Raw genomic sequence first — 26,809 nt, 5'->3', positions numbered from 1 at the left:
CAGATTGTCGGGTAGGGGGCCAGGCCTACCGCAGAGCATCAGGTAGGGATACCGGGCCTAGCCTGGAGGGTCAGGTAGGAATGTCTGGTCTACACAGCACGCCCGTAAGGTCAGCAGGTGTACCCCAGCGAACCAGTAAGGGTTCAGGTACTACCCTGGAGTACCGGTGGGTGTACCAATACTACCGCAGAGTACCGGTGGGGGTACCGGTACTACCCCAGCATATCGGGTAGGGGTGCCAGGCCAACAACGGAGCATCAGGTAGGGATACCGGGCCTAAAAGGGAGGGTCAGGTAGGAATGTCTGGTCTACACCGCGTCCCCGTAACGTCAGCAGGTGTACCCCAGTGAACCAGTAAGGGTTCACGTACTACCCCGGAGTACCGGTGGGTGTACCGATACTACCGCAGAGTAACGGTGGGGGTACCGCTACTGCCCCAGAACATCGGGTATGGGTGCCAAGCCTAATGCGGAGCATCAGGTAGGGATAGCGGGTCTAACCTGTGGGGTCCGATAGGGAGGCCAGGTCTAGTCCAGCGCGCACGAAGGGACAGCTGGTGTTCTCTGGCGCATCACAAAGGTTTCCGTTCCAAGCCCAGAGTACCGGTGGGGGAACCGGTTCTACCTCGAAACATCGGGTAGGTATACCAGACCTACCCCGGCGGGTCAGGTAGGAAGGGTGGGTCCAAAGCAGTGTGCCCGTAGGGTCAGCAGGTGTACCCCGGCGCACCAGTAAGGGTTCCGGTACAATCCAGGAGTACCGGTGGGTATAGCAAAAGTACCGCGCAGTCCCTGTGGGTGTACCGGTAGTACCCCAGATTGTCGGATAGGGGGCCAGGCCTACCGTAGAGCATCAGGTAGGGATACCGGGCCTAGCCTGGAGGGTCAGGTAGGAATGTCTGGTCTACAGAGCACGCCCGTAAGGTCAGCAGGTGGACCCCAGCGAACCAGTAAGTGTTCAGGTACTGCCCTGGAGTACCGGTGGGTGTACCAATACTACCGCAGAGTACCGGTGGGGGTACCGGTACTACCCCAGCATATCGGGTAGGGGTGCCAGGCCAACAACGGAGCATCAGGTAGGGATACCGGGCCTAAAACGGAGGGTCAGGTAGGAATGTCTGGTCTACTCCGCGCGCCAGTAACGTCATCAGGTGTACCCCAGTGAACCAGTAAGGGTTCACGTACTACCCCGGAGTACCGGTGGGTGTACCGATACTACCGCAGAGTAAAGGTGGGGGTACCGCTACTACCCCAGAACATCGGGTATGGGTGCCAAGCCTAATGCGGAGCATCAGGTAGGGATAGCGGGTCTAACCTGTGGGGTCCGGAAGGGAGGCCGGGTCTAGTCCAGCGCGCACGAAGGGACAGCTGGTGTTCTCTGGCGCATCACAAAGGGTTCCGTTCCAAACCCAGAGTACCGGTGGGGGAACCGGTTCTACCTCGAAAGATCGGGTAGGTATACCAGGCCCACCCCGGCGGGTCAGGTAGGAAGGGTGGGTCCAAAGCAGTGTGCCCGTAGGGTCAGCAGGTGTACCCCGGCGCACCAGTAAGGGTTCTGGTACAATCCAGGAGTACCGTTGGGTAAAGTAAAAGTACCGCGGAGTCCCTGTGGGTGTACCGGTAGTACCCCAGATTGTCGGGTAGGGGGCCAGGCCTACCGTAGAGCATCAGGTAGGGATACCGGGCCTAGCCTGGAGGGTCAGGTAGGAATGTCTGGTCTACAGAGCACGCCCGTAAGGTCAGCAGGTGTACCCCAGCGAACCAGTAAGACTTCAGGTACTACCCTGGAGTACCGGTGGGTGTACCAATACTACCGCAGAGTACCGGTGGGGGTACCGGTACTACCCCAGCATATCGGGTAGGGGTGCCAGGCCAACAACGGGGCATCAGGTAGGGATACCGGGCCTAAAACGGAGGGTCAGGTAGGAATGTCTGGTCTACACCGCGTCCCCGTAACGTCAGCAGGTGTACCGCAGTGAACCAGTAAGGGTTCACGTACTACCCCGGAGTACCGGTGGGTGTACCGATACTACCGCAGAGTAACGGTGGGGGTACCGTTACTGCCCCAGAACATCGGGTATGGGTGCCAAGCCTAAAGCGCAGCATCAGGTAGGGATAGCGGGTCAAACCTGTGGGGTCCGGTAGGGAGGCAAGGTCTAGTCCAGCGCGCACGAAGGGACAGCTGGTGTTCTCTGGCGCATCACAAAGGTTTCCGTTCCAAGCCCAGAGTACCGGTGGGGGAACCGGTTCTACCTCGAAACATCGGGTAGGTATACCAGGCCTACCCCGGCGGGTCAGGTAGGAAGGGTGGGTCCAAAGCAGTGTGCCCTTAGGGTCAGCAGGTGTACCCCGGCGCGCCAGTAAGGGTTCCGGTACAATCCAGGAGTACCAGTGGGTATAGCAAAAGTACCGCGGAGTACCTGTGGGTGTACCGGTACTACCCCAGATTGTCGGGTAGGGGGCCAGGCGTAGCGCAGAGCATCAGGTAGGGATACCGGGCCTAGCCTGGAGGGTCAGGTAGGAATGTCTGGTCTACACAGCACGCCCGTAAGGTCAGCAGGTGTACCCCAGCAACCAGTAAGGGTTCAGGTACTACCCTGGAGTACCGGTGGGTGTACCAATACTACCGCAGAGTACCGGTGGGGGTACCGGTACTACCCCAGCATATCGGGTAGGGGTGCCAGGCCAACAACGGAGCATCAGGTAGGGATACCGGGCCTAAAACGGAGGGTCAGGTAGGAATGTCTGGTCTACACCGCGTCCCCGTAACGTCAGCAGGTGTACCCCAGTGAACCAGTAAGGGTTCACGTACTACCCCGGAGTACCGGTGGGTGTACCGATACTACCGCAGAGTAACGGTGGGGGTACCGCTACTGCCCCAGAACATCGGGTATGGGTGCCAAGCCTAATGCGGAGCATCAGGTAGGGATAGCGGGTCTAACCTGTGGGGTCCGATAGGGAGGCCAGGTCTAGTCCAGCGCGCACGAAGGGACAGCTGGTGTTCTCTGGCGCATCACAAAGGTTTCCGTTCCAAGCCCAGAGTACCGGTGGGGGAACCGGTTCTACCTCGAAACATCGGGTAGGTATACCAGACCTACCCCGGCGGGTCAGGTAGGAAGGGTGGGTCCAAAGCAGTGTGCCCGTAGGGTCAGCAGGTGTACCCCGGCGCACCAGTAAGGGTGCCGGTACAATCCAGGAGTACCAGTGGGTATAGCAAAAGTACCACGGAGTACCTGTGGGTGTACCGGTACTACCCCAGATTGTCGGGTAGGGGGCCAGGCCTACCGCAGAGCATCAGGTAGGGATACCGGGCCTAGCCTGGAGGGTCAGGTAGGAATGTCTGGTCTACACAGCACGCCCGTAAGGTCAGCAGGTGTACCCCAGCGAACCAGTAAGTGTTCAGGTACTGCCCTGGAGTACCGGTGGGTGTACCAATACTACCGCAGAGTACCGGTGGGGGTAGCGGTACTACCCCAGCATATCGGGTAGGGGTGCCAGGCCAACAACAGAGCATCAGGTAGGGATACCGGGCCTAAAACGGAGGGTCAGGTAGGAATGTCTGGTCTACACCGCGCGCCAGTAACGTCATCAGGTGTACCCCAGTGAACCAGTAAGGGTTCACGTACTACCCCGGAGTACCAGTGGGTGTACCGATACTACCGCAGAGTAACGGTGGGGGTACCGCTACTACCCCAGAACATCGGGTATGGGTGCCAAGCCTAATGCGGAGCATCAGGTAGGGATAGCGGGTCTAACCTGTGGTGTCCGGAAGGGAGGACGGTTCTAATCCAGCGCGCACGAAGGGACAGCTGGTGTTCTCTGGCGCATCAGAAAGTGTTCCGTTCCAAGCCCAGAGTACTGGTGGGGGAACCGGTTCTACCTCGAAACATCGGGTAGGTATACCAGGCCTACCCCGGCAGGTCATGTAGGAAGGGTGGGTCCAAAGCAGTGTGCCCGTAGGGTCAGCAGGTGTACCCCGGCGCACCAGTAAGGGTTCCGGTACAATCCAGGAGTACCGGTGGGTATAGCAAAAGTACCGCGGAGTCCCTGTGGGTGTACCGGTAGTACCCCAGATTGTCGGATAGGGGGCCAGGCCTACCGTAGAGCATCAGGTAGGGATACCGGGCCTAGCCTGGAGGGTCAGGTAGGAATGTCTGGTCTACAGAGCACGCCCGTAAGGTCAGCAGGTGTACCCCAGCGAACCAGTAAGGGTTCAGGTACTACCCTGGAGTACCGGTGGGTGTACCAATACTACCGCAGAGTACCAGTGGGGGTACCGGTACTACCCCAGATTGTCGGGTAGGGGTGCCAGGCCAAACACGGAGCATCAGGTAGTGATACCGGGCCTAAAGCGGAGGGTCAGGTAGGAATGTCTGGTCTACACCGCGCACCAGTAACGTCATGAGGTGTACCCAGTGAACCAGTAAGGGTTTACTTACTACCCCGGAGTACCGGTGGGTGTATCGATACTACCGCAGAGTAACGGTGGGGGTACCGCTACTACCCCAGAACATCGGGTATGCGTGCCAATCCTGATGCGGAGAATCAGGTAGGGATACTGGGTCTAACCTGTGGGGTCCGGTAGGGAGGCCGGGTCTAGTCCAGCACGCACGAAGGGACAGCTGGTGTTCTCTGGCGCATCACAAAGGGTTCCGTTCCAACCCCAGAGTACCGGTGGGGGAACCGGTTCTACCTCGAAACATCGGGTAGGTATACCAGGCCTACCCCGGAGGGTAACATAGGAAGGGTGGGTCCAAAGCAGAGTGCCCGTAGGGTAAGCAGGTGTACCCCAGCGCACCAGTAAGGGTTCTGGTAAAATACAGGAGTACCGGTGGGTATAGCAAAACTACCGCGGAATACCTCTGTGTGTACCGATACTACCCCAGATTGTCGGGTAGGGGGCCAGGCCTACCGCAGAGCATCAGGTAGGGATACCGGGCCTAGCCTGTAGGGTCAGGTAGGTATGTCTGGTCTACACAGCAGGCCCGTAAGGTCAGCAGGTGTACCCCAGCGAACCAGCAAGGGTTCAGGTACTACCCTGGAGTACCGGTGGGTGTACCAATACTACCGCAGAGTACCGGTGGGGGTACCGGTACTACCCCAGATTGTCGGGTAGGGGTGCCAGGCCAACAACGGAGCATCAGGTAGGGATACCGGGACTAACACGGAGGGTCAGATAGGAATGTCTGGTCTACACCGCGCGCCAGTAACGTCATGAGGTGTACCCCAGTGAACCAGTAAGGGTTCACGTACTACCCCGGAGTACCGGTGGGTGTACTGATACTACCGCAGAGTAACGGTGGGGGTACCGCTAGTACCCCAGAACATCGGGTACGGGTGCCAAGCCTAATGCGGAGCATCAGGTAGGGACACAGGGTCTAACCTGTGGGGTCCGGTAGGGAGGCCGGGTCTAGTCCAGCGCGCACGAAGGGACAGCTGGTGTTCTCTGGCGCATCACAAAGGGTTCCGTTCCAACCCAGGAGTACCGGTGGGGGAACCGGTTCTACCTCGAAACATCGGGTAGGTATACCAGGCCTACCCCGGAGGGTCAGATAGGAAGGGTGGGTCCAAAGCAGAGTGCCCGTAGGGTCAGCAGGTGTACCCCGGCGCACCAGTAAGGGTTCCGGTACAATCCAGGAGTACCGGTGGGTATAGCAAAACTACCGCGGAATACCGGTGGGTGTACCGGTAGTACCCCAGATTGTCGGGTAGGGGGCCAGGCCTACCGCAGAGCATCAGGTAGGGATACCGGGCCTAGCCTGGAGGGTCAGGTAGGAATGTCTGGTCTACAGAGCACGCCCGTAAGGTCAGCAGGTGTACCCCAGCGAACCAGTAAGGGTTCAGGTACTGCCCTGGAGTACCGGTGGGTGTACCAATACTACCGCAGAGTACCGGTGGGGGTACCGGTACTACCCCAGATTGTCGGGTAGGGGTGCCAGGCCAAACACGGAGCATCAGGTAGTGATACCGGGCCTAAAGCGGAGGGTCAGGTAGGAATGTCTGGTCTACACCGCGCACCAGTAACGTCATGAGGTGTACCCAGTGAACCAGTAAGGGTTTACTTACTACCCCGGAGTACCGGTGGGTGTATCGATACTACCGCAGAGTAACGGTGGGGGTACCGCTACTACCCCAGAACATCGGGTATGCGTGCCAATCCTGATGCGGAGAATCAGGTAGGGATACCGGGTCTAACCTGTGGGGTCCGGTAGGGAGGCCGGGTCTAGTCCAGCACGCACGAAGGGACAGCTGGTGTTCTCTGGCGCATCACAAAGGGTTCCGTTCCAACCCCAGAGTACCGGTGGGGGAACCGGTTCTACCTCGAAACATCGGGTAGGTATACCAGGCCTACCCCGGAGGGTAACATAGGAAGGGTGGGTCCAAAGCAGTGTGCCCGTAGGGTCAGCAGGTGTACCCCGGCGCACCAGTAAGGGTTCCGGTACAATCCAGGAGTACCGGTGGGTATAGCAAAACTACCGCGGAATACCGGTGGGTGTACCGGTACTACCCCAGATTGTCGGGTAGTGGGCCAGGCCTACCGCAGAGCATCAGGTAGGGATACCGGGCCTAGCCTGGAGGGTCAGGTAGGAATGTCTGGTCTACACAGCACGCCCGTAAGGTCAGCAGGTGTACCCCAGCGAACCAGTAAGGGTTCAGGTACTGCCCTGGAGTACCGGTGGGTGTACCAATACTACCGCAGAGTACCGGCGGGGGTACCGGTACTACCCCAGCATATCGGGTAGGGGTGCCAGGCCAACAACGTAGCATCAGGTAGGGATACCGGGCCTAAAGCGGAGGGTCATGGAGGAATGTCTGGTCTACACCGCGCACCAGTAACGTCATGAGGTGTACCCCAGTGAACCAGTAAGGGTTCATGTACTACCCCGGAGTACCGGTGGGTGTACCGATACTACCGCAGAGTAACGGTGGGGGTACCGCTACTACCCCAGAACATCGGGTATGGGTGCCAAGCCTAATGCGGAGCATCAGGTAGGGACACAGGGTCTAACCTGTGGGGTCCGGTAGGGAGGCCGGGTCTAGTCCAGCGCGCACGAAGGGACAGCTGGTGTTCTCTGGCGCATCACAAAGGGTTCCGTTCCAACCCAGGAGTACCGGTGGGGGAACCGGTTCTACCTCGAAACATCGGGTAGGTATACCAGGCCTACCCCGGAGGGTCAGGTAGGAAGGGTGGGTCCAAAGCAGAGTGCCCGTAGGGTCAGCAGGTGTACCCCGGCGCACCAGTAAGGGTTCCGGTACAATCCAGGAGTACCGGTGGGTATAGCAAAACTACCGCGGAATACCGGTGGGTGTACCGGTAGTACCCCAGATTGTCGGGTAGGGGGCCAGGCCTACCGCAGAGCATCAGGTAGGGATACCGGGCCTAGCCTGGAGGGTCAGGTAGGAATGTCTGGTCTACAGAGCACGCCCGTAAGGTCAGCAGGTGTACCCCAGCGAACCAGTAAGGGTTCAGGTACTGCCCTGGAGTACCGGTGGGTGTACCAATACTACCGCAGAGTACCGGTGGGGGTACCGGTACTACCCCAGATTGTCGGGTAGGGGTGCCAGGCCAAACACGGAGCATCAGGTAGTGATACCGGGCCTAAAGCGGAGGGTCAGGTAGGAATGTCTGGTCTACACCGCGCACCAGTAACGTCATGAGGTGTACCCAGTGAACCAGTAAGGGTTTACTTACTACCCCGGAGTACCGGTGGGTGTATCGATACTACCGCAGAGTAACGGTGGGGGTACCGCTACTACCCCAGAACATCGGGTATGCGTGCCAATCCTGATGCGGAGAATCAGGTAGGGATACCGGGTCTAACCTGTGGGGTCCGGTAGGGAGGCCGGGTCTAGTCCAGCACGCACGAAGGGACAGCTGGTGTTCTCTGGCGCATCACAAAGGGTTCCGTTCCAACCCCAGAGTACCGGTGGGGGAACCGGTTCTACCTCGAAACATCGGGTAGGTATACCAGGCCTACCCCGGAGGGTAACATAGGAAGGGTGGGTCCAAAGCAGAGTGCCCGTAGGGTAAGTAGGTGTACCCCAGCGCACCAGTAAGGGTTCTGGTAAAATACAGGAGTACCGGTGGGTATAGCAAAACTACCGCGGAATACCTCTGTGTGTACCGATACTACCCCAGATTGTCGGGTAGGGGGCCAGGCCTACCGCAGAGCATCAGGTAGGGATACCGGGCCTAGCCTGTACGGTCAGGTAGGTATGTCTGGTCTACACAGCAGGCCCGTAAGGTCAGCAGGTGTACCCCAGCGAACCAGCAAGGGTTCAGGTACTACCCTGGAGTACCGGTGGGTGTACCAATACTACCGCAGAGTACCGGTGGGGGTACCGGTACTACCCCAGATTGTCGGGTAGGGGTGCCAGGCCAACAACGGAGCATCAGGTAGGGATACCGGGACTAACACGGAGGGTCAGGTAGGAATGTCTGGTCTACACAGCACGCCCGTAAGGTCAGCAGGTGTACCCCAGCGAACAAGTAAGGGTTCAGGTACTGCCCTGGAGTACCGGTGGGTGTACCAATACTACCGCAGAGTACCGGTGGGGGTACCGCTACTACCCCAGCATATCGGGTAGGGGTGCCAGGCCAACAACGGAGCATCAGGTAGGGATACCGGGACTAACACGGACGGTCAGATAGGAATGTCTGGTCTACACCGCGCGCCAGTAACGTCATGAGGTGTACCCCAGTGAACCAGTAAGGGTTCACGTACTACCCCAGAGTACCGGTGGGTGTACTGATACTACCGCAGTGTAACGGTGGGGGTACTGCTACTACCCCAGAACATTGGGTATGGGTGCCAAGCCTAATGCGTAGCATCAGGTAGGGATACCGGGTCTAACCTGTGGGGTCCGGTAGGGAGGCCGGGTCTAGTCCAGCGCGCACGAAGGGACAGCTGTTGTTCTCTGGCGCATCACAAAGGGTTCCGTTCCAACCCCAGAGTACCGGTGGGGGAACCGGTTCTACCTCGAAACATCGGGTAGGTATACCAGGCCTACCCCGGCGAGTCAGGTAGGAACGGTGGGTCCAAAGCAGTGTGCCCGTAGTGTCAGCAGGTGTACCGCGGCGCACCAGTAAGGGTTCCGGTACCATCCAGGAGTACCGGTGGGTATAGCAAAACTACCGCGGAGTACCAGTGGGTGTACCGGTACTACCCCAGATTGTCGGGTAGGGGGCCAGGTCTACCGCAGAGGATCAGGTAGGGATACCGGGCCTAGCCTGGAGGGTCAGGTAGGAATGTCTGGTCTACACAGCACGCCCGTAAGGTCAGCAGGTGTACCCCAGCGAACCAGTAAGTGTTCAGGTACTGCCCTGGAGTACCGGTGGGTGTACCAATACTACCGCAGAGTACCGGTGGGGGTACCGGTACTACCCCAGCATATCGGGTAGGGGTGCCAGGCCAGCAACGGAGCATCAGGTAGGGATACCGGGACTAACACGGAGGGTCAGGGAGGAATGTCTGGTCTACACCGCGCACCAGTAACGTCATGAGGTGTACCCCAGTGAACCAGTAAGGGTTCACGTACTACCCCGGAGTACCGGTGGGTGTACCGATACTACCGCAGGATAACGGTGGGGGTACCGCTAGTACCCCAGAACATCGGGTATGGGTGCCAAGCCTGATGCGGAGAATCAGGTAGGGATAGCGGGTCTAACCTGTGGGGTCCGGTAGGGAGGCCGGGTCTAGTCCAGCGCGCACGACGGGACAGCTGGTGTTCTCTGGCGCATCACAAAGGGTTCCGTTCCAACCCCAGAGTACCGGTGGGGGAACCGGTTCTACCTCGAAACATCGGGTAGGTATACCAGGCCTACCCCGGAGGGTCACGTAGGAAGGGTGGGTCCAAAGCACTGTGCCCGTAGGGTCAGCAGGTGTACCCCGGCGCACCAGTAAGGGTTCCGGTACAATCCAGGAGTACCGGTGGGTATAGCAAAACTACCGCGGAATACCGGTGGGTGTACCGGTACTACCCCAGATTGTCGGGTAGGGGGCCAGGCCTACCGCAGAGCATCAGGTAGGGATACCGGGCCTAAAACGGAGGGTCAGGTAGGAATGTCTGGTCTACAGAGCACGCCCGTAATGTCAGCAGGTGTACCCCAGCGAACCAGTAAGGGTTCAGGTACTGCCCTGGAGTACCGGTGGGTGTACCGATACTACCGCAGAGTAACGGTGGGGGTAGCGCTACTACCCCAGAACATCGAGTATGGGTGCCAAGCCTAATGCGGAGCATTAGGTAGGGATAGCGGGTCTAACCTATGGGGTCCGGTAGGGAGGCCAGGTCTAGTCCAGCGCGCACGACGGGACTGCTAGTGTTCTCTGGCGCATCACAAAGGGTTCCGTTCCAACCCCAGAGTACCGGTGGGGGAACCGGTTCTACCTCGAAACATCGGGTAGGTATACCAGGCCTACCCCGGCGGGTCAGGTAGGAAGGGTGGGCGTAAAGCGACGCGCCCGTAGGGTCAGCAGGTGTACCCCGGCGCACCAGTAAGGGTTCCGGTACAATCCAGGAGTACCGGTGGGTATAGCAAAAGTACCGCGGAGTACCTCTGTGTGTACCGATACTACCCCAGATTGTCGGGTAGGGGGCCAGGCCTACCGCAGAGAATCAGGTAGGGATACCGGGCCTAGCCTGGAGGGTCAGGTAGGAATGTCTGGTCTACACAGCACGCCCGTAAGGTCAGCAGGTGTACCCCAGCGAACCAGTAAGGGTTCAGGTACTACCCTGGAGTACCGGTGGGTGTACCGATACTACCGCAGAGTAACGGTGGGGGTAGCGCTACTACCCCAGAACATCGAGTATGGGTGCCAAGCCTAATGCGGAGCATTAGGTAGGGATAGCGGGTCTAACCTATGGGGTCCGGTAGGGAGGCCAGGTCTAGTCCAGCGCGCACGACGGGACTGCTGGTGTTCTCTGGCGCATCACAAAGGGTTCCGTTCCAACCCCAGAGTACCGGTGGGGGAACCGGTTCTACCTCGAAACATCGGGTAGGTATACCAGGCCTACCCCGGCGGGTCAGGTAGGAAGGGTGCGCGTAAAGCGACGCGCCCGTAGGGTCAGCAGGTGTACCCCGGCGCACCAGTAAGGGTTCCGATACAATCCAGGAGTACCGGTGGGTATAGCAAAAGTACCGCGCAGTACCTCTGTGTGTACCGATACTACCCCAGATTGTCGGGTAGGGGGCCAGGCCTACCGCAGAGAATCAGGTAGGGATACCGGGCCTAGCCTGGAGGGTCAGGTAGGAATGTCTGGTCTACACAGCACGCCCATAAGGTCAGCAGGTGTACCCCAGCGAACCAGTAAGGGTTCAGGTACTACCCTGGAGTACCGGTGGGTGTACCAATACTACCGCAGAGTACCGGTGGCGGTACCGGTACTACCCCAGCATATCGGGTAGGGGTGCCAGGCCAACAACGGAGCATCAGGTAGGGATACCGGGACTAAACACGGAGGGTCAGGAAGAATGTCTATTCTATACCGCGTGCCTGTAACGTCATCAGGTGTACCCCAGTGAACCAGTAAGGGTTCACGTACTACCCCAGAGTACCGGTGGGTGTACTGATACTACCGCAGAGTAATGGTGGGGGTACCGCTACTACCCCAGAACATTGGGTATGGGTGCCAAGCCTAATGCGGAGCATCAGGTAGGGATAGCGGGTCTAACCTGTGGGGTCCGGTAGGGAGGCCGGGTCTAGTCCAGCGCGCACGACGGGACAGCTGGTGTTCTCTGGCGCATCACAAAGGGTTCCGTTCCAAGCCCAGAGTACCGGTGGGGGAACCGTTTCTACCTCGAAACATCGGGTAGGTATACCAGGCCTACCCCGGAGGGTCACATAGGAAGGGTGGGTCCAAAGCAGAGTGCCCGTAGGGTCAGCAGGTGTACCCCGGCGCACCAGTAAGGGTTCCGGTACAATCCAGGAGTACCGGTGGGTATAGCAAAACTACCGCGGAATACCGGTGGGTGTACCGGTAGTACCCCAGATTGTCGGATAGGGGGCCATGCCTACCGCAGAGCATCAGATAGGGATACCGGGCCTAGCCTGGAGGGTCAGGTAGGAATGTCTGGTCTACACAGCACGCCCGTAAGGTCAGCAGGTGTACCCCAGCGAACCAGTAAGGGTTCAGGTACTGCCCTGGAGTACCGGTGGGTGTACCAATACTACCGCAGAGTACCGGTGGGGGTACCGGTACTACCCCAGCATATCGGGTAGGGGTGCCAGGCCAACAACGGAGCATCAGGTAGGGATACCGGGACTAAACACGGAGGGTCAGGAAGAATGTCTATTCTATACCGCGTGCCTGTAACGTCATCAGGTGTACCCCAGTGAACCAGTAAGGGTTCACGTACTACCCCAGAGTACCGGTGGGTGTACTGATACTACCGCAGAGTAACAGTGGGGGTACCGCTACTACCCCAGAACATTGGGTATGGGTGCCAAGCCTAATGCGGAGCATCAGGTAGGGATAGCGGGTCTAACCTGTGGGGTCCGGTAGGGAGGCCGGGTCTAGTCCAGCGCGCACGACGGGACAGCTGGTGTTCTCTGGCGCATCACAAAGGGTTCCGTTCCAAGCCCAGAGTACCGGTGGGGGAACCGTTTCTACCTCGAAACATCGGGTAGGTATACCAGGCCTACCCCGGAGGGTCACATAGGAAGGGTGGGTCCAAAGCAGAGTGCCCGTAGGGTCAGCAGGTGTACCCCGGCGCACCAGTAAGGGTTCCGGTACAATCCAGGAGTACCGGTGGGTATAGCAAAACTACCGCGGAATACCGGTGGGTGTACCGGTAGTACCCCAGATTGTCGGATAGGGGGCCATGCCTACCGCAGAGCATCAGATAGGGATACCGGGCCTAGCCTGGAGGGTCAGGTAGGAATGTCTGGTCTACACAGCACGCCCGTAAGGTCAGCAGGTGTACCCCAGCGAACCAGTAAGGGTTCAGGTACTGCCCTGGAGTACCGGTGGGTGTACCAATACTACCGCAGAGTACCGGTGGGGGTACCGGTACTACCCCAGCATATCGGGTAGGGGTGCCAGGCCAAACACGGAGCATCAGGTAGTTATACCGGGCCTAAAGCGGAGGGTCAGGTAGGAATGTCTGGTCTACACCGCGCACCAGTAACCTCATGAGGTGTACCCCTGTGAACCAGTAAGGGTTCACGTACTACCCCGGAGTACCGGTGGGTGTATCGATACTACCGCAGAGTAACGGTGGGGGTACCACTACTACCCCAGAACATCGGGTATGCATGCCAATCCTGATGCGGAGAATCAGGTAGGGATACCGGGTCTAACCTGTGGGGTCCGGTAGGGAGGCCGGGTCTAGTCCAGCACGCACGAAGGGACAGCTGGTGTTCTCTGGCGCATCACAAAGGGTTCCGTTCCATCCCCAGAGTACCGGTGGGGGAACCGGTTCTACCTCGAAACATCGGGTAGGTATACCAGGCCTACCCCGGAGGGTCACATAGGAAGTGTGGGTCCAAAGCAGAGTGCCCGTAGGGTCAGCAGGTGTAACCCGGCGCACCAGTAAGGGTTCCGGTACAATCCAGGAGTACCGGTGGGTATAGCAAAACTACCGCGGAGTACCTGTGGGTGTACCGGTAGTACCCCAGATTGTCGGATAGGGGGCCAGGCCTACCGCAGAGCATCAGGTAGGGATACCGGGCCTAGCCTGGAGGGTCAGGTAGGAATGTCTGGTCTACACAGCACGCCCGTAAGGTCAGCAGGTGTACCCCAGCGAACCAGTAAGGGTTCAGGTACTGCCCTGGAGTACCGGTGGGTGTACCAATAGTACCGCAGAGTACCGGTGGGGGTACCGGTACTACCCCAGCATATCGGGTAGGGGTGCCAGGCCAAACACGGAGCATCAGGTAGGGATACCGGGCCTAAAGCGGAGGGTCAGGGAGGAATGTCTGGTCTACACCGCGCACCAGTAATGTCATGAGGTGTACCCCAGTGAACCAGTAAGGGTTCATGTACTCCCCGGAGTACCGGTGGGTGTACCGATACTACCGCAGAGTAACGGTGGGGGTACCGCTACTACCCCAGAACATCGGGTATGGGTGCCAAGCCTGATGCGGAGAATTAGGTAGGGATAGCGGGTCTAACCTGTGGGGTCCGGTAGGGAGGCCGGGTCTAGTCCAGCACGCACGAAGGGACAGCTGGTGTTCTCTGGCGCATCACAAAGGGTTCCGTTCCAACCCCAGAGTACCGGTGGGGGAAGCGGTTCTACCTCGAAACATCGGGTAGGTATACCAGGCCTACCCCGGAGGGTCACATAGGAAGAGTTGGTCCAAAGCAGAGTGCCCGTAGGGTCAGCAGGTGTACCCCGGCGCACCAGTAAGGGTTCCGGTAAAATCCAGGAGTACCGGTGGGTATAGCAAAACTACCGCGGAATACCTCTGTGTGTACCGATACTACCCCAGATTGTCGGGTAGTGGGCCAGGCCTACCGCAGAGCATCAGGTAGGGATACCGGGCCTAGCCTGGAGGGTCAGGTAGGAATGTCTGGTCTACACAGCACGCCCGTAAGGTCAGCAGGTGTACCCCAGCGAACCAGTAAGGGTTCAGGTACTACCCTGGAGTACCGGTGGGTGTACCGATACTACCGCAGAGTAACGGTGGGGGTAGTGCTACTACCCCAGAACATCGTGTATGGGTGCCAAGCCTAATGCGGAGCATTAGGTAGGGATAGCGGGTCTAACCTGTGGGGTCCGGTAGGGAGGCCAGGTCTAGTCCAGCGCGCACGACGGGACTGCTGGTGTTCTCTGGCGCATCACAAAGGGTTCCGTTCCAACCCCAGAGTACCGGTGGGGGAACCGGTTCTACCTCGAAACATCGGGTAGGTATACCAGGCCTACCCCGGAGGGTCAGGTAGGAAGGGTGGGCGTAAAGCGACGCGCCCGTAGGGTCAGCAGGTGTACCCCGGCGCACCAGTAAGGGTTCCGGTACAATCCAGGAGTCCCGGTAGGTATAGCAAAAGTACCGCGGAGTACCTCTGTGTGTACCGATACTACCCCAGATTGTCGGGTAGGGGGCCAGGCCTACCGCAGAGCATCAGGTAGGGATACCGGGCCTAGCCTGGAGGGTCAGGTAGGAATGTCTGGTCTACACAGCACGCCCGTAAGGTCAGCAGGTGTACCCCAGCGAACCAGTAAGGGTTCAGGTACTACCCTGGAGTACCGGTGGGTGTACCAATACTACCGCAGAGTACCGGTGGGGGTACCGGTACTACCCCAGCATATCGGGTAGGGGTGCCAGGCCAACAACGGAGCATCAGGTAGGGATACCGGGACTAACACGGAGGGTCAGGAAGAATGTCTATTCTATACCTCGTGCCTGTAACGTCATCAGGTGTACCCCAGTGAACCAGTAAGGGTTCACGTACTACCCCAGAGTACCGGTGGGTATACTGATACTACCGCAGAGTAACGGTGGGGGTACCGCTACTACCCTAGAACATTGGGTATGGGTGCCAAGCCTAATGCGGAGCATCAGGTAGGGATACCGGGTCTAACCTGTGGGGTCCAGTAGGGAGGCCGGGTCTAGTCCAGCGCGCACGACGGGACAGCTGGTGTTCTCTGGCGCATCACAAAGGCTTTCGTTCCAACCCCAGAGTACCGGTGGGGGAACCGGTTCTACCTCGAAACATCGGGTAGGTATACCAGGCCTACCCCGGCGGGTCAGGTAGGAACGGTGGGTCCAAAGCAGTGTGCCCGTAGGGTCAGCAGGTGTAACCCGGCGCACCAGTAAGGGTTCCGGTACCATCCAGGAGTACCGGTGGGTATAGCAAAAGTACCGCGGAGTACCTGTGGGTGTACCGGTACTACCCCAGATTGTTGGGTAGGGGGCCAGGCCTACCGCAGAGCATCAGGTAGGGATACCGGGCCTAGCCTGGAGGGTCAGGTAGGAATGTCTGGTCTACACAGCACGCCCGTAAGGTCAGCAGGTGTACCCCAGCGAACCAGTAAGGGTTCAGGTACTACCCTGGAGTACCGGTGGGTGTACCAATACTACCGCAGAGTACCGGTGGGGGTACCGGTACTACCCCAGCATATCGGGTAGGGGTGCCAGGCCAACAACGGAGCATCAGGTAGGGATACCGGGCCTAAAACGGAGGGTCAGGTAGGAATGTCTGGTCTACACCGCGCGCCAGTAACGTCATCGGGTGTACCCCAGTGAACCAGTAAGGGTTCACGTACTACCCCGGAGTACCGGTGGGTGTACCGATACTACCGCAGAGTAACGGTGGGGATACCGCTACTACCCCACAACATCGGGTATGGGTGCCAAGCCTAATGCGGAGCATCAGGTAGGGATAGCGGGTCTAACCTGTGGGGTCCGGTAGGGAGGCCGGGTCTAGTCCAGCGCGCACGACGGGACTGCTGGTGTTCTCTGGCGCATCACAAAGGGTTCCGTTCCAACCCCAGAGTACCGGTGGGGGAACCGGTTCTACCTCGAAACATCGGGTAGGTATACCAGGCCTACCCCGGCGGGTCAGGTAGGAAGGGTGGGCGTAAAGCGACGCGCCCGTAGGGTCAGCAGGTGTACCCCGGCGCACCAGTAAGGGTTCCGGTACAATCCAGGAGTACCGGTTGGTATAGCAAAAGTACCGCGGAGTACCTCTGTGTGTACCGGTACTACCCCAGATTGTCGGGTAGGGGGCCAGGCCTACCGCAGAGAATCAGGTAGGGATACCGGGCCTAGCCTGGAGGGTCAGGTAGGAATGTCTGGTCTACACAGCACGCCCGTAAGGTCAGCAGGTGTACCCCAGCGAACCAGTAAGGGTTCAGGTACTACCCTGGAGTACCGGTGGGTGTACCAATACTACCGCAGAGTACCGGTGGGGGTACCGGTACTACCCCAGCATATCGGGTAGGGGTGCCAGGCCAAACACGGAGCATCAGGTAGTTATACCGGGCCTAAAGCGGAGGGTCAGGTAGGAATGTCTGGTCTACACCGCGCACCAGTAACCTCATGAGGTGTACCCCTGTGAACCAGTAAGGGTTCACGTACTACCCCGCAGTACCGGTGGGTGTATCGATACTACCGCAGAGTAACGGTGGGGGTACCACTACTACCCCAGAACATCGGGTATGCATGCCAATCCTGATGCGGAGAATCAGGTAGGGATACCGGGTCTAACCTGTGGGGTCCGGTAGGGAGGCCGGGTCTAGTCCAGCACGCACGAAGGGACAGCTGGTGTTCTCTGGCGCATCACAAAGGGTTCCGTTCCATCCCCAGAGTACCGTTGGGGGAACCGGTTCTACCTCGAAACATCGGGTAGGTATACCAGGCCTACCCCGGAGGGTCACATAGGAAGGGTGGGTCCAAAGCAGAGTGCCCGTAGGGTCAGCAGGTGTAACCCGGCGCACCAGTAAGGGTTCCGGTACCATCCAGGAGTACCGGTGGGTATAGCAAAACTATCGCGGAATACCTCTGTGTGTACCGATACTACCCCAGATTGTCGGGTAGGGGGCCAGGCCTACCGCAGAGCATCAGGTAGGGATACCGGGCCTAGCCTGGAGGGTCAGGTAGGAATGTCTGGTCTGCACAGCACGCCCGTAATGTCAGCAGGTGTACCCCAGCGAACCAGTAAGGGTTCAGGTACTACCCTGGAGTACCGGTGGGTGTACCAATACTACCGCAGAGTACCGGTGGGGGTACCGGTACTACCCCAGCATATCGGGTAGGTGTGCCAAGCCAACAACGGAGCATCAGGTAGGGATACCGGGTCTAACACGGAGGGTCAGGTAGGAATGTCTGGTCTATACCGCGTGCCCGTAACGTCAGCAGGTGTACCCCAGTGAACCAGTAAGGGTTCACGTACAACCTTGGAGTACCGGTGGGTGTACCGATACTACCGCAGAGTAACGGTGGGGGTACCGCTACTACCCCAGAACATCGGGTATGGGTGCCAAGCCTAATGCGGAGCATCAGGTAGGGATAGCGGGTCTAACCTGTGGGGTCCGGTAGGGAGGTCAGGTCTAGTCCAGCGCGCACGAAGGGACAGCTGGTGTTCTCTGGCGCATCACAAAGGGTTCCGTTCCAACCCCAGAGTACCGGTGGGGGAACCGGTTCTACCTCGAAACATCGGGTAGGTATACCAGGCCTACCCCGGAGGGTCAGGTAGGAAGGGTGGGCGTAAAGCGGCGCGCCCGTAGGGTCAGCAGGTGTACCCCGGCGCACCAGTAAGGGTTCCGGTACAATCCAGGAGTACCGGTGGGTATAGCAAAACTACCGCGGAGTACCTGTGGGTGTACCGGTACTACCCCAGATTGTCGGGTAGGGGGCCAGGCCTACCGCAGAGAATCAGGTAGGGATACCGGGCCTAAAACGGAGTGTCAGGTAGGAATGTCTGGTCTACACAGCACGCCCGTAAGGTCAGCAGGTGTACCCCAGCGAACCAGTAAGTGTTCAGGTACTGCCCTGGAGTACCGGTGGGTGTACCAATAGTACCGCAGAGTACCGGTGGGGGTACCGGTACTACCCCAGCATATCGGGTAGGGGTGCCAGGCCAACAACGGAGCATCAGGTAGGGATACCGGGCCTAAAGCGGAGGGTCAGGGAGGAATGTCTGGTCTACACCGCGCACCAGTAACGTCATGAGGTGTACCCCAGTGAACCAGTAAGGGTTCATGTACTACCCCGGAGTACCGGTGGGTGTACCGATACTACCGCAGAGTAACGGTGGGGGTACCGCTACTACCCCAGAACATCGGGTATGCGTGCCAAGCCTGATGCGGAGAATCAGGTAGGGATAGCGGGTCTAACCTGTGGGGTCCAGTAGGGAGGCCAGGTCTAGTCCAGCGCGCACAAAGGGACAGCTGGTGTTCTCTGGCGCATCACAAAGGGTTCCGTTCCAACCCCAGAGTACCGGTGGGGGAACCGGTTCTACCTCGAAACATCGGGTAGGTATACCAGGCCTACCCCGGCGGGTCAGGTAGGAAGGGTGGGTCCAAAGCAGTGTGCCCGTAGGGTCAGCAGGTGTACCCCGGCGCACCAGTAAGGGTTCCGGTACCATCCAGGAGTACCGGTGGGTATAGCAAAAGTACCGCGGAGTACCTGTGGGTGTACCGGTACTACCCCAGATTGTCGGGTAGGGGGCCAGGCGTAGCGCAGAGCATCAGGTAGGGATACCGGGCCTAGCCTGGAGGGTCAGGTAGGAATGTCTGGTCTACACAGCACGCCCGTAAGGTCAGCAGGTGTACCCCAGCGAACCAGTAAGGGTTCAGGTACTACCCTGGAGTACCGGTGGGTGTACCAATACTACCGCAGAGTACCGGTGGGGGTACCGGTACTACCCCAGCATATCGGGTAGGGGTGCCAGGCCAACAACGGAGCATCAGGTAGGGATACCGGGCCTAAAACGGAGGGTCAGGAAGAATGTCTGTTCTATACCGCGTGCCTGTAACGTCATCAGGTGTACCCCAGTGAACCAGTAAGGGTTCACGTACTACCCCGGAGTACCGGTGGGTGTACCGATACTACCGCAGAGTAACGGTGGGGGTAGCGCTACTACCCCAGAACATCGAGTATGGGTGCCAAGCCTAATGCGGAGCATTAGGTAGGGATAGCGGGTCTAACCTGTGGGGTCCGGTAGGGAGGCCAGGTCTAGTCCAGCGCGCACGACGGGACAGCTGGTGTTCTCTGGCGCATCACAAAGGGTTCCGTTCCAACCCCAGAGTACCGGTGGGGGAACCGGTTCTACCTCGAAACATCGGGTAGGTATACCAGGCCTACCCCGGCGGGTCAGGTAGGAAGGGTGGACGTAAAGCGACGCGCCCGTAGGGTCAGCAGGTGTAACCCGACGCACCAGTAAGGGTTCCAGTTCAATCCAGGAGTACCGGTGGGTATAGCAAAACTACCGCGGAATACCGGTGGGTGTACCGGTACTACCCCAGATTGTCGGGTAGGGGGCCAGGCCTACCGCAGAGCATCAGGTAGGGATACCGGGCCTAGCCTGGAGGGTCAGGTAGGAATGTCTGGTCTACACAGCACGCCCGTAAGGTCAGCAGGTGTACCCCAGCGAACCAGTAAGTGTTCAGATACTACCCTGGAGTACCGTTGGGTGTACCAATACTACCGCAGGGTACCGGTGGGGGTACCGGTACTACCCCAGCATATCGGGTAGGGGTGCCACGCCAACAACGGAGCATCAGGTAGGGATACCGGGTCTATACACGGAGGGTCAGGTAGGAATGTCTGGTCTATACCGCGTGCCCGTAACGTCAGCAGGTGTACCCCAGTGAACCAGTAAGGGTTCACGTACTACCTCGGAGTACCGGTGGGTGTACCGATACTACCGCAGAGTAACGGTGGGGGTACCGCTACTACCCCAGAACATCGGGTATGGGTGCCAAGCCTAATGCGGAGCATCAGGTAGGGATAGCGGGTCTAACCTGTGGGGTCCGGTAGGGAGGTCAGGTCTAGTCCAGCGCGCACGAAGGGACAGCTGGTGTTCTCTGGCGCATCACTAAGGGTTCCGTTCCAACCCCAGAGTACCGGTGGGGGAACCGGTTCTACCTCGAAACATCTGGGAGGTATACCAGGCCTACCCCGGAGGGTCAGGTAGGAAGGGTGGGCGTAAAGCGGCGCGCCCGTAGGGTCAGCAGGTGTACCCCGGCGCACCAGTAAGGGTTCCGGTACAAACCAGGAGTACCGGTGGGTATAGCAAAACTACCGCGGAATACCGGTGGGTGTACCGGTACTACCCCAGATTGTCGGGTAGGGGGCCAGGCCTACCGCAGAGCATCAGGTAGGGATACCGGGCCTAAAACGGAGGGTCAGGTAGGAATGTCTGGTCTACAGAGCACGCCCGTAAGGTCAGCAGGTGTACCCCAGCGAACCAGTAAGTGTTCAGGTACTGCCCTGGAGTACCGGTGGGTGTACCAATACTACCGCAGAGTACCGTTGGGGGTACCGGTACTACCCCAGCATATCGGGTAGGGGTGCCAGGCCAACAACGGAGCATCAGGTAGGGATACCGGGACTAACACGGAGGGTCAGGTAGGAATGTCTGGTCTACACCGCGCGCCAGTAACGTCAGCAGGTGTACCCCAGTGAACCAGTAAGGGTTCACGTACTACCCCGGACTACCGGTGGGAGTACTGATACTACCGCAGAGTAACGGTGGGGGTACCGCTACTACCCCAGAACATCGGGTATGGGTGCCAAGCCTGATGCGGAGCATCAGGTAGGGATAGCGGGTGTAACCTGTGGGGTCCGGTAGGGAGGCCGGGTCTAGTCCAACGCGCACGACGGGACAGCTGGTGTTCTCTGGCGCATCACAAAGGGTTCCGTTCCAAGCCCAGAGTACCGGTGGGGGAACCAGTTCTACCTCGAAACATCGGGTAGGTATACCAGGCCTACCCCGGCGGGTCAGGTAGGAAGGGTGGGTCCAAAGCAGTGTTCCCGTAGGGTCAGCAGGTGTACCCCGGCGCACCAGTAAGGGTTCCGGTACAATCCAGGAGTACCGGTGGGTATAGCAAAAGTACCGCGGAGTACCTGTGGGTGTACCGATACTACCCCAGATTGTCGGGTAGGGGGCCAGGCCTACCGCAGAGCATCAGGTAGGGATACCGGGCCTAGCCTGGACGGTCAGGTAGGAATGTCTGGTCTACACCGCGCGCCAGTAACGTCAGCAGGTGTACCCCAGTGAACCAGTAAGGGTTCACGTACTACCCCGCAGTACCGGTGGGTGTACCGATACTACCGCAGAGTAACGGTGGGGGTACCGCTACTACCCCAGAACATCGGGTATGGGTGCCAAGCCTAATGCGGATCATCAGGTAGGGATAGCGGGTGTAACCTGTGGGGTCCGGTAGGGAGGCCGGGTCTAATCCAACGCGCACGACGGGACAGCTGGTGTTCTCTGGCGCATCACAAAGGGTTCCGTTCCAACCCCAGAGTACCGGTGGGGGAACCGGTTCTACCTCGAAACATCGGGTAGGTATACCAGGCCTACCCCGGCGGGTCAGGTAGGAAGGGTGGGCGTAAAGCGGCACGCCCGTAGGGTCAGCAGGTGTACCCAGGCGCACCAGTAAGGGTTCCGGTACAATCCAGGAGTACCGGTGGGTATAGCAAAAGTACAGCAGAGTACCTGTGGGTGTACCGGTACTACCCCAGATTGTCGGGTAGGGGGCCAGGTCTGCCGCAGAGCATCAGGTAGGGATACCGGGCCTAGCCTGGAGGGTCAGGTAGGAATGTCTGGTCTACAGAGCACGCCCGTAAGGTCAGCAGGTGTACCCCAGCGAACCAGTAAGTGTTCAGGTACTGCCCTGGAGTACCGGTGGGTGTACCAATACTACCGCAGAGTACAGGTGGGGGTACCGGTACTACCCCAGCATATCGGGTAGGGGTGCCAGGCCAACAACGGAGCATCAGGTAGGGATACCGGGTCTAACACGGAGGGTCAGGTAGGAATGTCTGGTCTATACCACGTGCCCGTAACGTCAGCAGGTGTACCCCAGTGAACCAGTAAGGGTTCACGTACTACCTCGGAGTACCGGTGGGTGTACCGATACTACCGCAGAGTAACGGTGGGGGTACCGCTACTACCCCAGAACATCGGGTATGGGTGCCAAGCCTAATGCGGAGCATCAGGTAGGGATAGCGGGTCTAACCTGTGGGGTCCGGTAGGGAGGTCAGGTCTAGTCCAGCGCGCACGAAGGGACAGCTGGTGTTCTCTGGCGCATCACTAAGGGTTCCGTTCCAACCCCAGAGTACCGGTGGGGGAACCGATTCTACCTCGAAACATCTGGGAGGTATACCAGGCCTACCCCGGAGGGTCAGGTAGGAAGGGTGGGCGTAAAGCGGCGCGCCCGTAGGGTCAGCAGGTGTACCCCGGCGCACCAGTAAGGGTTCCGGTACAAACCAGGAGTACCGGTGGGTATAGCAAAACTACCGCGGAATACCGGTGGGTGTACCGGTACTACCCCAGATTGTCGGGTAGGGGGCCAGGTCTACCGCAGAGCATCAGGTAGGGATACCGGGCCTAGCCTGGAGGGTCAAGTAGGAATGTCTGGTCTACAGAGCACGCCCGTAAGGTCAGCAGGTGTACCCCAGCGAACCAGTAAGTGTTCAGGTACTGCCCTGGAGTACCGGTGGGTGTACCAATACTACCGCAGAGTACAGGTGGGGGTACCGGTACTACCCCAGCATATCGGGTAGGGGTGCCAGGCCAACAACGGAGCATCAGGTAGGGATACCGGGCCTAAAACGGAGGGTCAGGTAGGTATGTCTGGTCTACACCGCGCGCCAGTAACGTCAGCAGGTGTACCCCAGTGAACCAGTAAGGGTTCACGTACTACCCCGGACTACCGGTGGGAGTACTGATACTACCGCAGAGTAACGGTGGGGGTACAGCTACTACCCCAGAACATCGGGTATGGGTGCCAAGCCTAATGCGGAGCATCAGGTAGGGATAGCGGGTGTAACCTGTGGGGTCCGGTAGGGAGGCCGGGTCTAGTCCAACGCGCACGACGGGACAGCTGGTGTTCTCTGGCGCATCACAAAGCGTTCCGTTCCAACCCCAGAGTACCGGTGGGGGAACCGGTTCTACCTCGAAACATCGGGTAGGTATACCAGGCCTACCCCGGCGGGTCAGGTAGGAAGGGTGGGTCCAAAGCAGTGTTCCCGTAGGGTCAGCAGGTGTACCCCGGCGCACCAGTAAGGGTTCCGGTACAATCCAGGAGTACCGGTGGGTATAGCAAAAGTACCGCGGAGTACCTGTGGGTGTACCGATACTACCCCAGATTGTCGGGTAGGGGGCCAGGCCTACCGCAGAGCATCAGGTAGGGATACCGGGCCTAGCCTGGACGGTCAGGTAGGAATGTCTGGTCTACACCGCGCGCCAGTAACGTCAGCAGGTGTACCCCAGTGAACCAGTAAGGGTTCACGTACTACCCCGGAGTACAGGTGGGTGTACCGATACTACCGCAGAGTAACGGTGGGGGTACCGCTACTACCCCAGAACATCGGGTATGGGTGCCAAGCCTAATGCGGATCATCAGGTAGGGATAACGGGTGTAACATGTGGGGTCCGGTAGGGAGGCCGGGTCTCGTCCAGCGCGCACGAAGGGACAGCTGGTGTTCTCTGGCGCATCACAAAGGGTTCCGTTCCAACCCCAGAGTACCGGTGGGGGAACCGGTTCTACCTCGAAACATCGGGTAGGTATACCAGGCCTACCCCGGCGGGTCAGGTAGGAAGGGTGGGCGTAAAGCGGCACGCCCGTAGGGTCAGCAGGTGTACCCTGGCGCACCAGTAAGGGTTCCGGTACAATCCAGGAGTACCGGTGGGTATAGCAAAAGTACCGCAGAGTACCTGTGGGTGTACCGGTACTACCCCAGATTGTCGGGTAGGGGGCCAGGCCTACCGCAGAGCATCAGGTAGGGATACCGGGCCTAGCCTGGAGGGTCAGGTAGGAATGTCTGGTCTACACAGCACGCCCGTAAGGTCAGCAGGTGTACCCCAGCGAACCAGTAAGTGTTCAGGTACTGCCCTGGAGTACCGTTGGGTGTACCAATACTACCGCAGGGTACCGGTGGGGGTACCGGTACTACCCCAGCATATCGGGTAGGGGTGCCAGGCCAACAAGGGAGCATCAGGTAGGGATACCGGGTCTAACACGGAGGGTCAGGTAGGAATGTCTGGTCTACACCTCGCGCCAGTAACGTCATCAGGTGTACCCCAGTGAACCAGTAAGGGTTCACGTACTACCCCGGAGTACCGGTGGGTGTACCGATACTACCGCAGAGTAACGGTGGGGGTACCGCTACTACCCCAGAACATCGGGTATGGGTGCCAAGCCTATATGCAGAGCATCAGGTAGGGATAGCGGGTCTAACCTGTGGGGTCCGGTAGGGAGGCCAGGTCTAGTCCAGCGCGCACGAAGGGACAGCTGGTGTTCTCTGGCGCATCACAAAGGGTTCCGTTCCAAGCCCAGAGTACCGGTGGGGGAACCGGTTGTAACTCAAAACATCTGGTAGGTATACCAGGCCTAACCCTGCGGGTAAGGTAGAAAAGGTGGGCGTAAAGCGGCGCGCCCGTACTGTCAGCAGGTGTACCCCGGCGCACCAGTAAGGGTTCCGGTACAATCCAGGAGTACCGGTGGGTATAGCAAAAGTACCGCGGAGTACCTCTGGGCGTACCGGTACTACCCCACATTGTCGGGTAGGGGGCCAGGCATACCGCAGAGCATCAGGTAGGGATATCGAGCCTAGCCTGGAGGGTCAGGTAGGAATGTCTGGTCTACACAGCACGCCCGTAAGGTCAGCAGGTGTACCCCAGCGAACCTATAAGGGTTCAGGTACTACCCTGGAGTACCGGTGGGTGTACCAATACTACCGCAGAGTACCGGTGGGGATACCGGTACTTCCCCAGCATATCGGGTAGGGGTGCCAGGCCAACAACGGAGCATCAGGTAGGGATACCGGGCCTAAAACGGAGGGTCAGGTAGGAATGTCTGGTCTACACCGCGCGCCAGTAACGTCATCAGGTGTACCCCAGTGAACCAGTAAGGGTTCACGTACTACCCCGGAGTACCGGTGGGTGTACCGATACTACCGCAGAGTAACGGTGGGGGTACCGCTACTACCCCAGAACATCGGGTATGGGTGCCAAGCCTAATGCGGAGCATCAGGTAGGGATACCGGGTGTAACATGTGGGGTCCAAAAGGGAGGCCGGGTCTAGTCCAGCGCGCACGAAGGGACAGCTGGTGTTCTCTGGCGCATCAGAAAGGGTTCCATTCCAAACCCAGAGTACCGGTGGGGGAACCGGTTCTACCTCGAAACATCGGGTAGGTATACCAGGCCTACCCGGGCGGGTCAGGTAGAAAGGGTGGGTGTAAAGCGGCGCGCCCGTAGGGTCAGCAGGTGTACCCCGGCGCACCAGTAAGGGTTCCGGTACAATCCAGGAGTACCGGTGGGTATAGCAAAAGTACCGCGGAGTCCCTGTGGGTGTACCGGTACTACCCCAGATTGTCAGGTAGGGGGCCAGGCCTACCGCAGAGCATCAGGTAGGGATACCGGGCCTAGCCTGGAGGGTCAGGTAGGAATGTCTGGTCTACACAGCACGCCCGTAAGGTCAGCAGGTGTACCCCAGCGAACCAGTAAGGGTTCAGGTACTACCCTGGAGTACCGGTGGGTGTACCAATACTACCGCAGAGTACCGGTGGGGGTACCGGTACTACCCCAGCATATCGGGTAGTGGTGCCAGGCCAACAACGGAGCATCAGGTAGGGATACCGGGCCTAAAACAGAGGGTCAGGTAGGAATGTGTGGTCTACACCGCACGCCAGTAACGTCATCAGGTGTACCCCAGTGAACCAGTAAGGGTTCACATACTACCCCGGAGTACCGGTGGGTGTACCGATACTACCGCAGAGTAACGGTGGGGGTACCGCTAGTACCCCAGAACATCGGGTATGGGTGCCAAGCCTAATGCGGAGCATCAGGTAGGGATAGCGGGTCTAACCTGTGGGGTCCGGTAGGGAGGCCGGGTCTAGTCCAGCGCGCACGAAGGGACAGCTGGTGTTCTCTGGCGCATCACAAAGGGTTCCGTTCCAACCCCAGAGTACCGGTGGGGCAACCGGTTCTACCTTGAAACATCGTGTAGGTATACCAGGCCTACCCCGGAGGGTCAGGTAGGAAGGGTGGGCGTAAATCGGCGCGCCCGTACGGTCAGCAGGTGTACCCCGGTGCACCAGTAAGGGTTCCGGTACAATCCAGGAGTACCGGTGGGTATAGCAAAAGTACCGCGGAGTCCCTGTGGGTGTACCGTTACTACCCCAGATTGTCGTGTA

Source organism: Accipiter gentilis, unplaced genomic scaffold (genome assembly GCF_929443795.1).
Source record: "Accipiter gentilis unplaced genomic scaffold, bAccGen1.1, whole genome shotgun sequence".
Taxonomy (NCBI): domain Eukaryota; kingdom Metazoa; phylum Chordata; class Aves; order Accipitriformes; family Accipitridae; genus Astur; species Astur gentilis.
The sequence above is the reverse complement of the archived record's forward strand: the minus strand, read 5'-3'. Positions refer to the sequence as shown.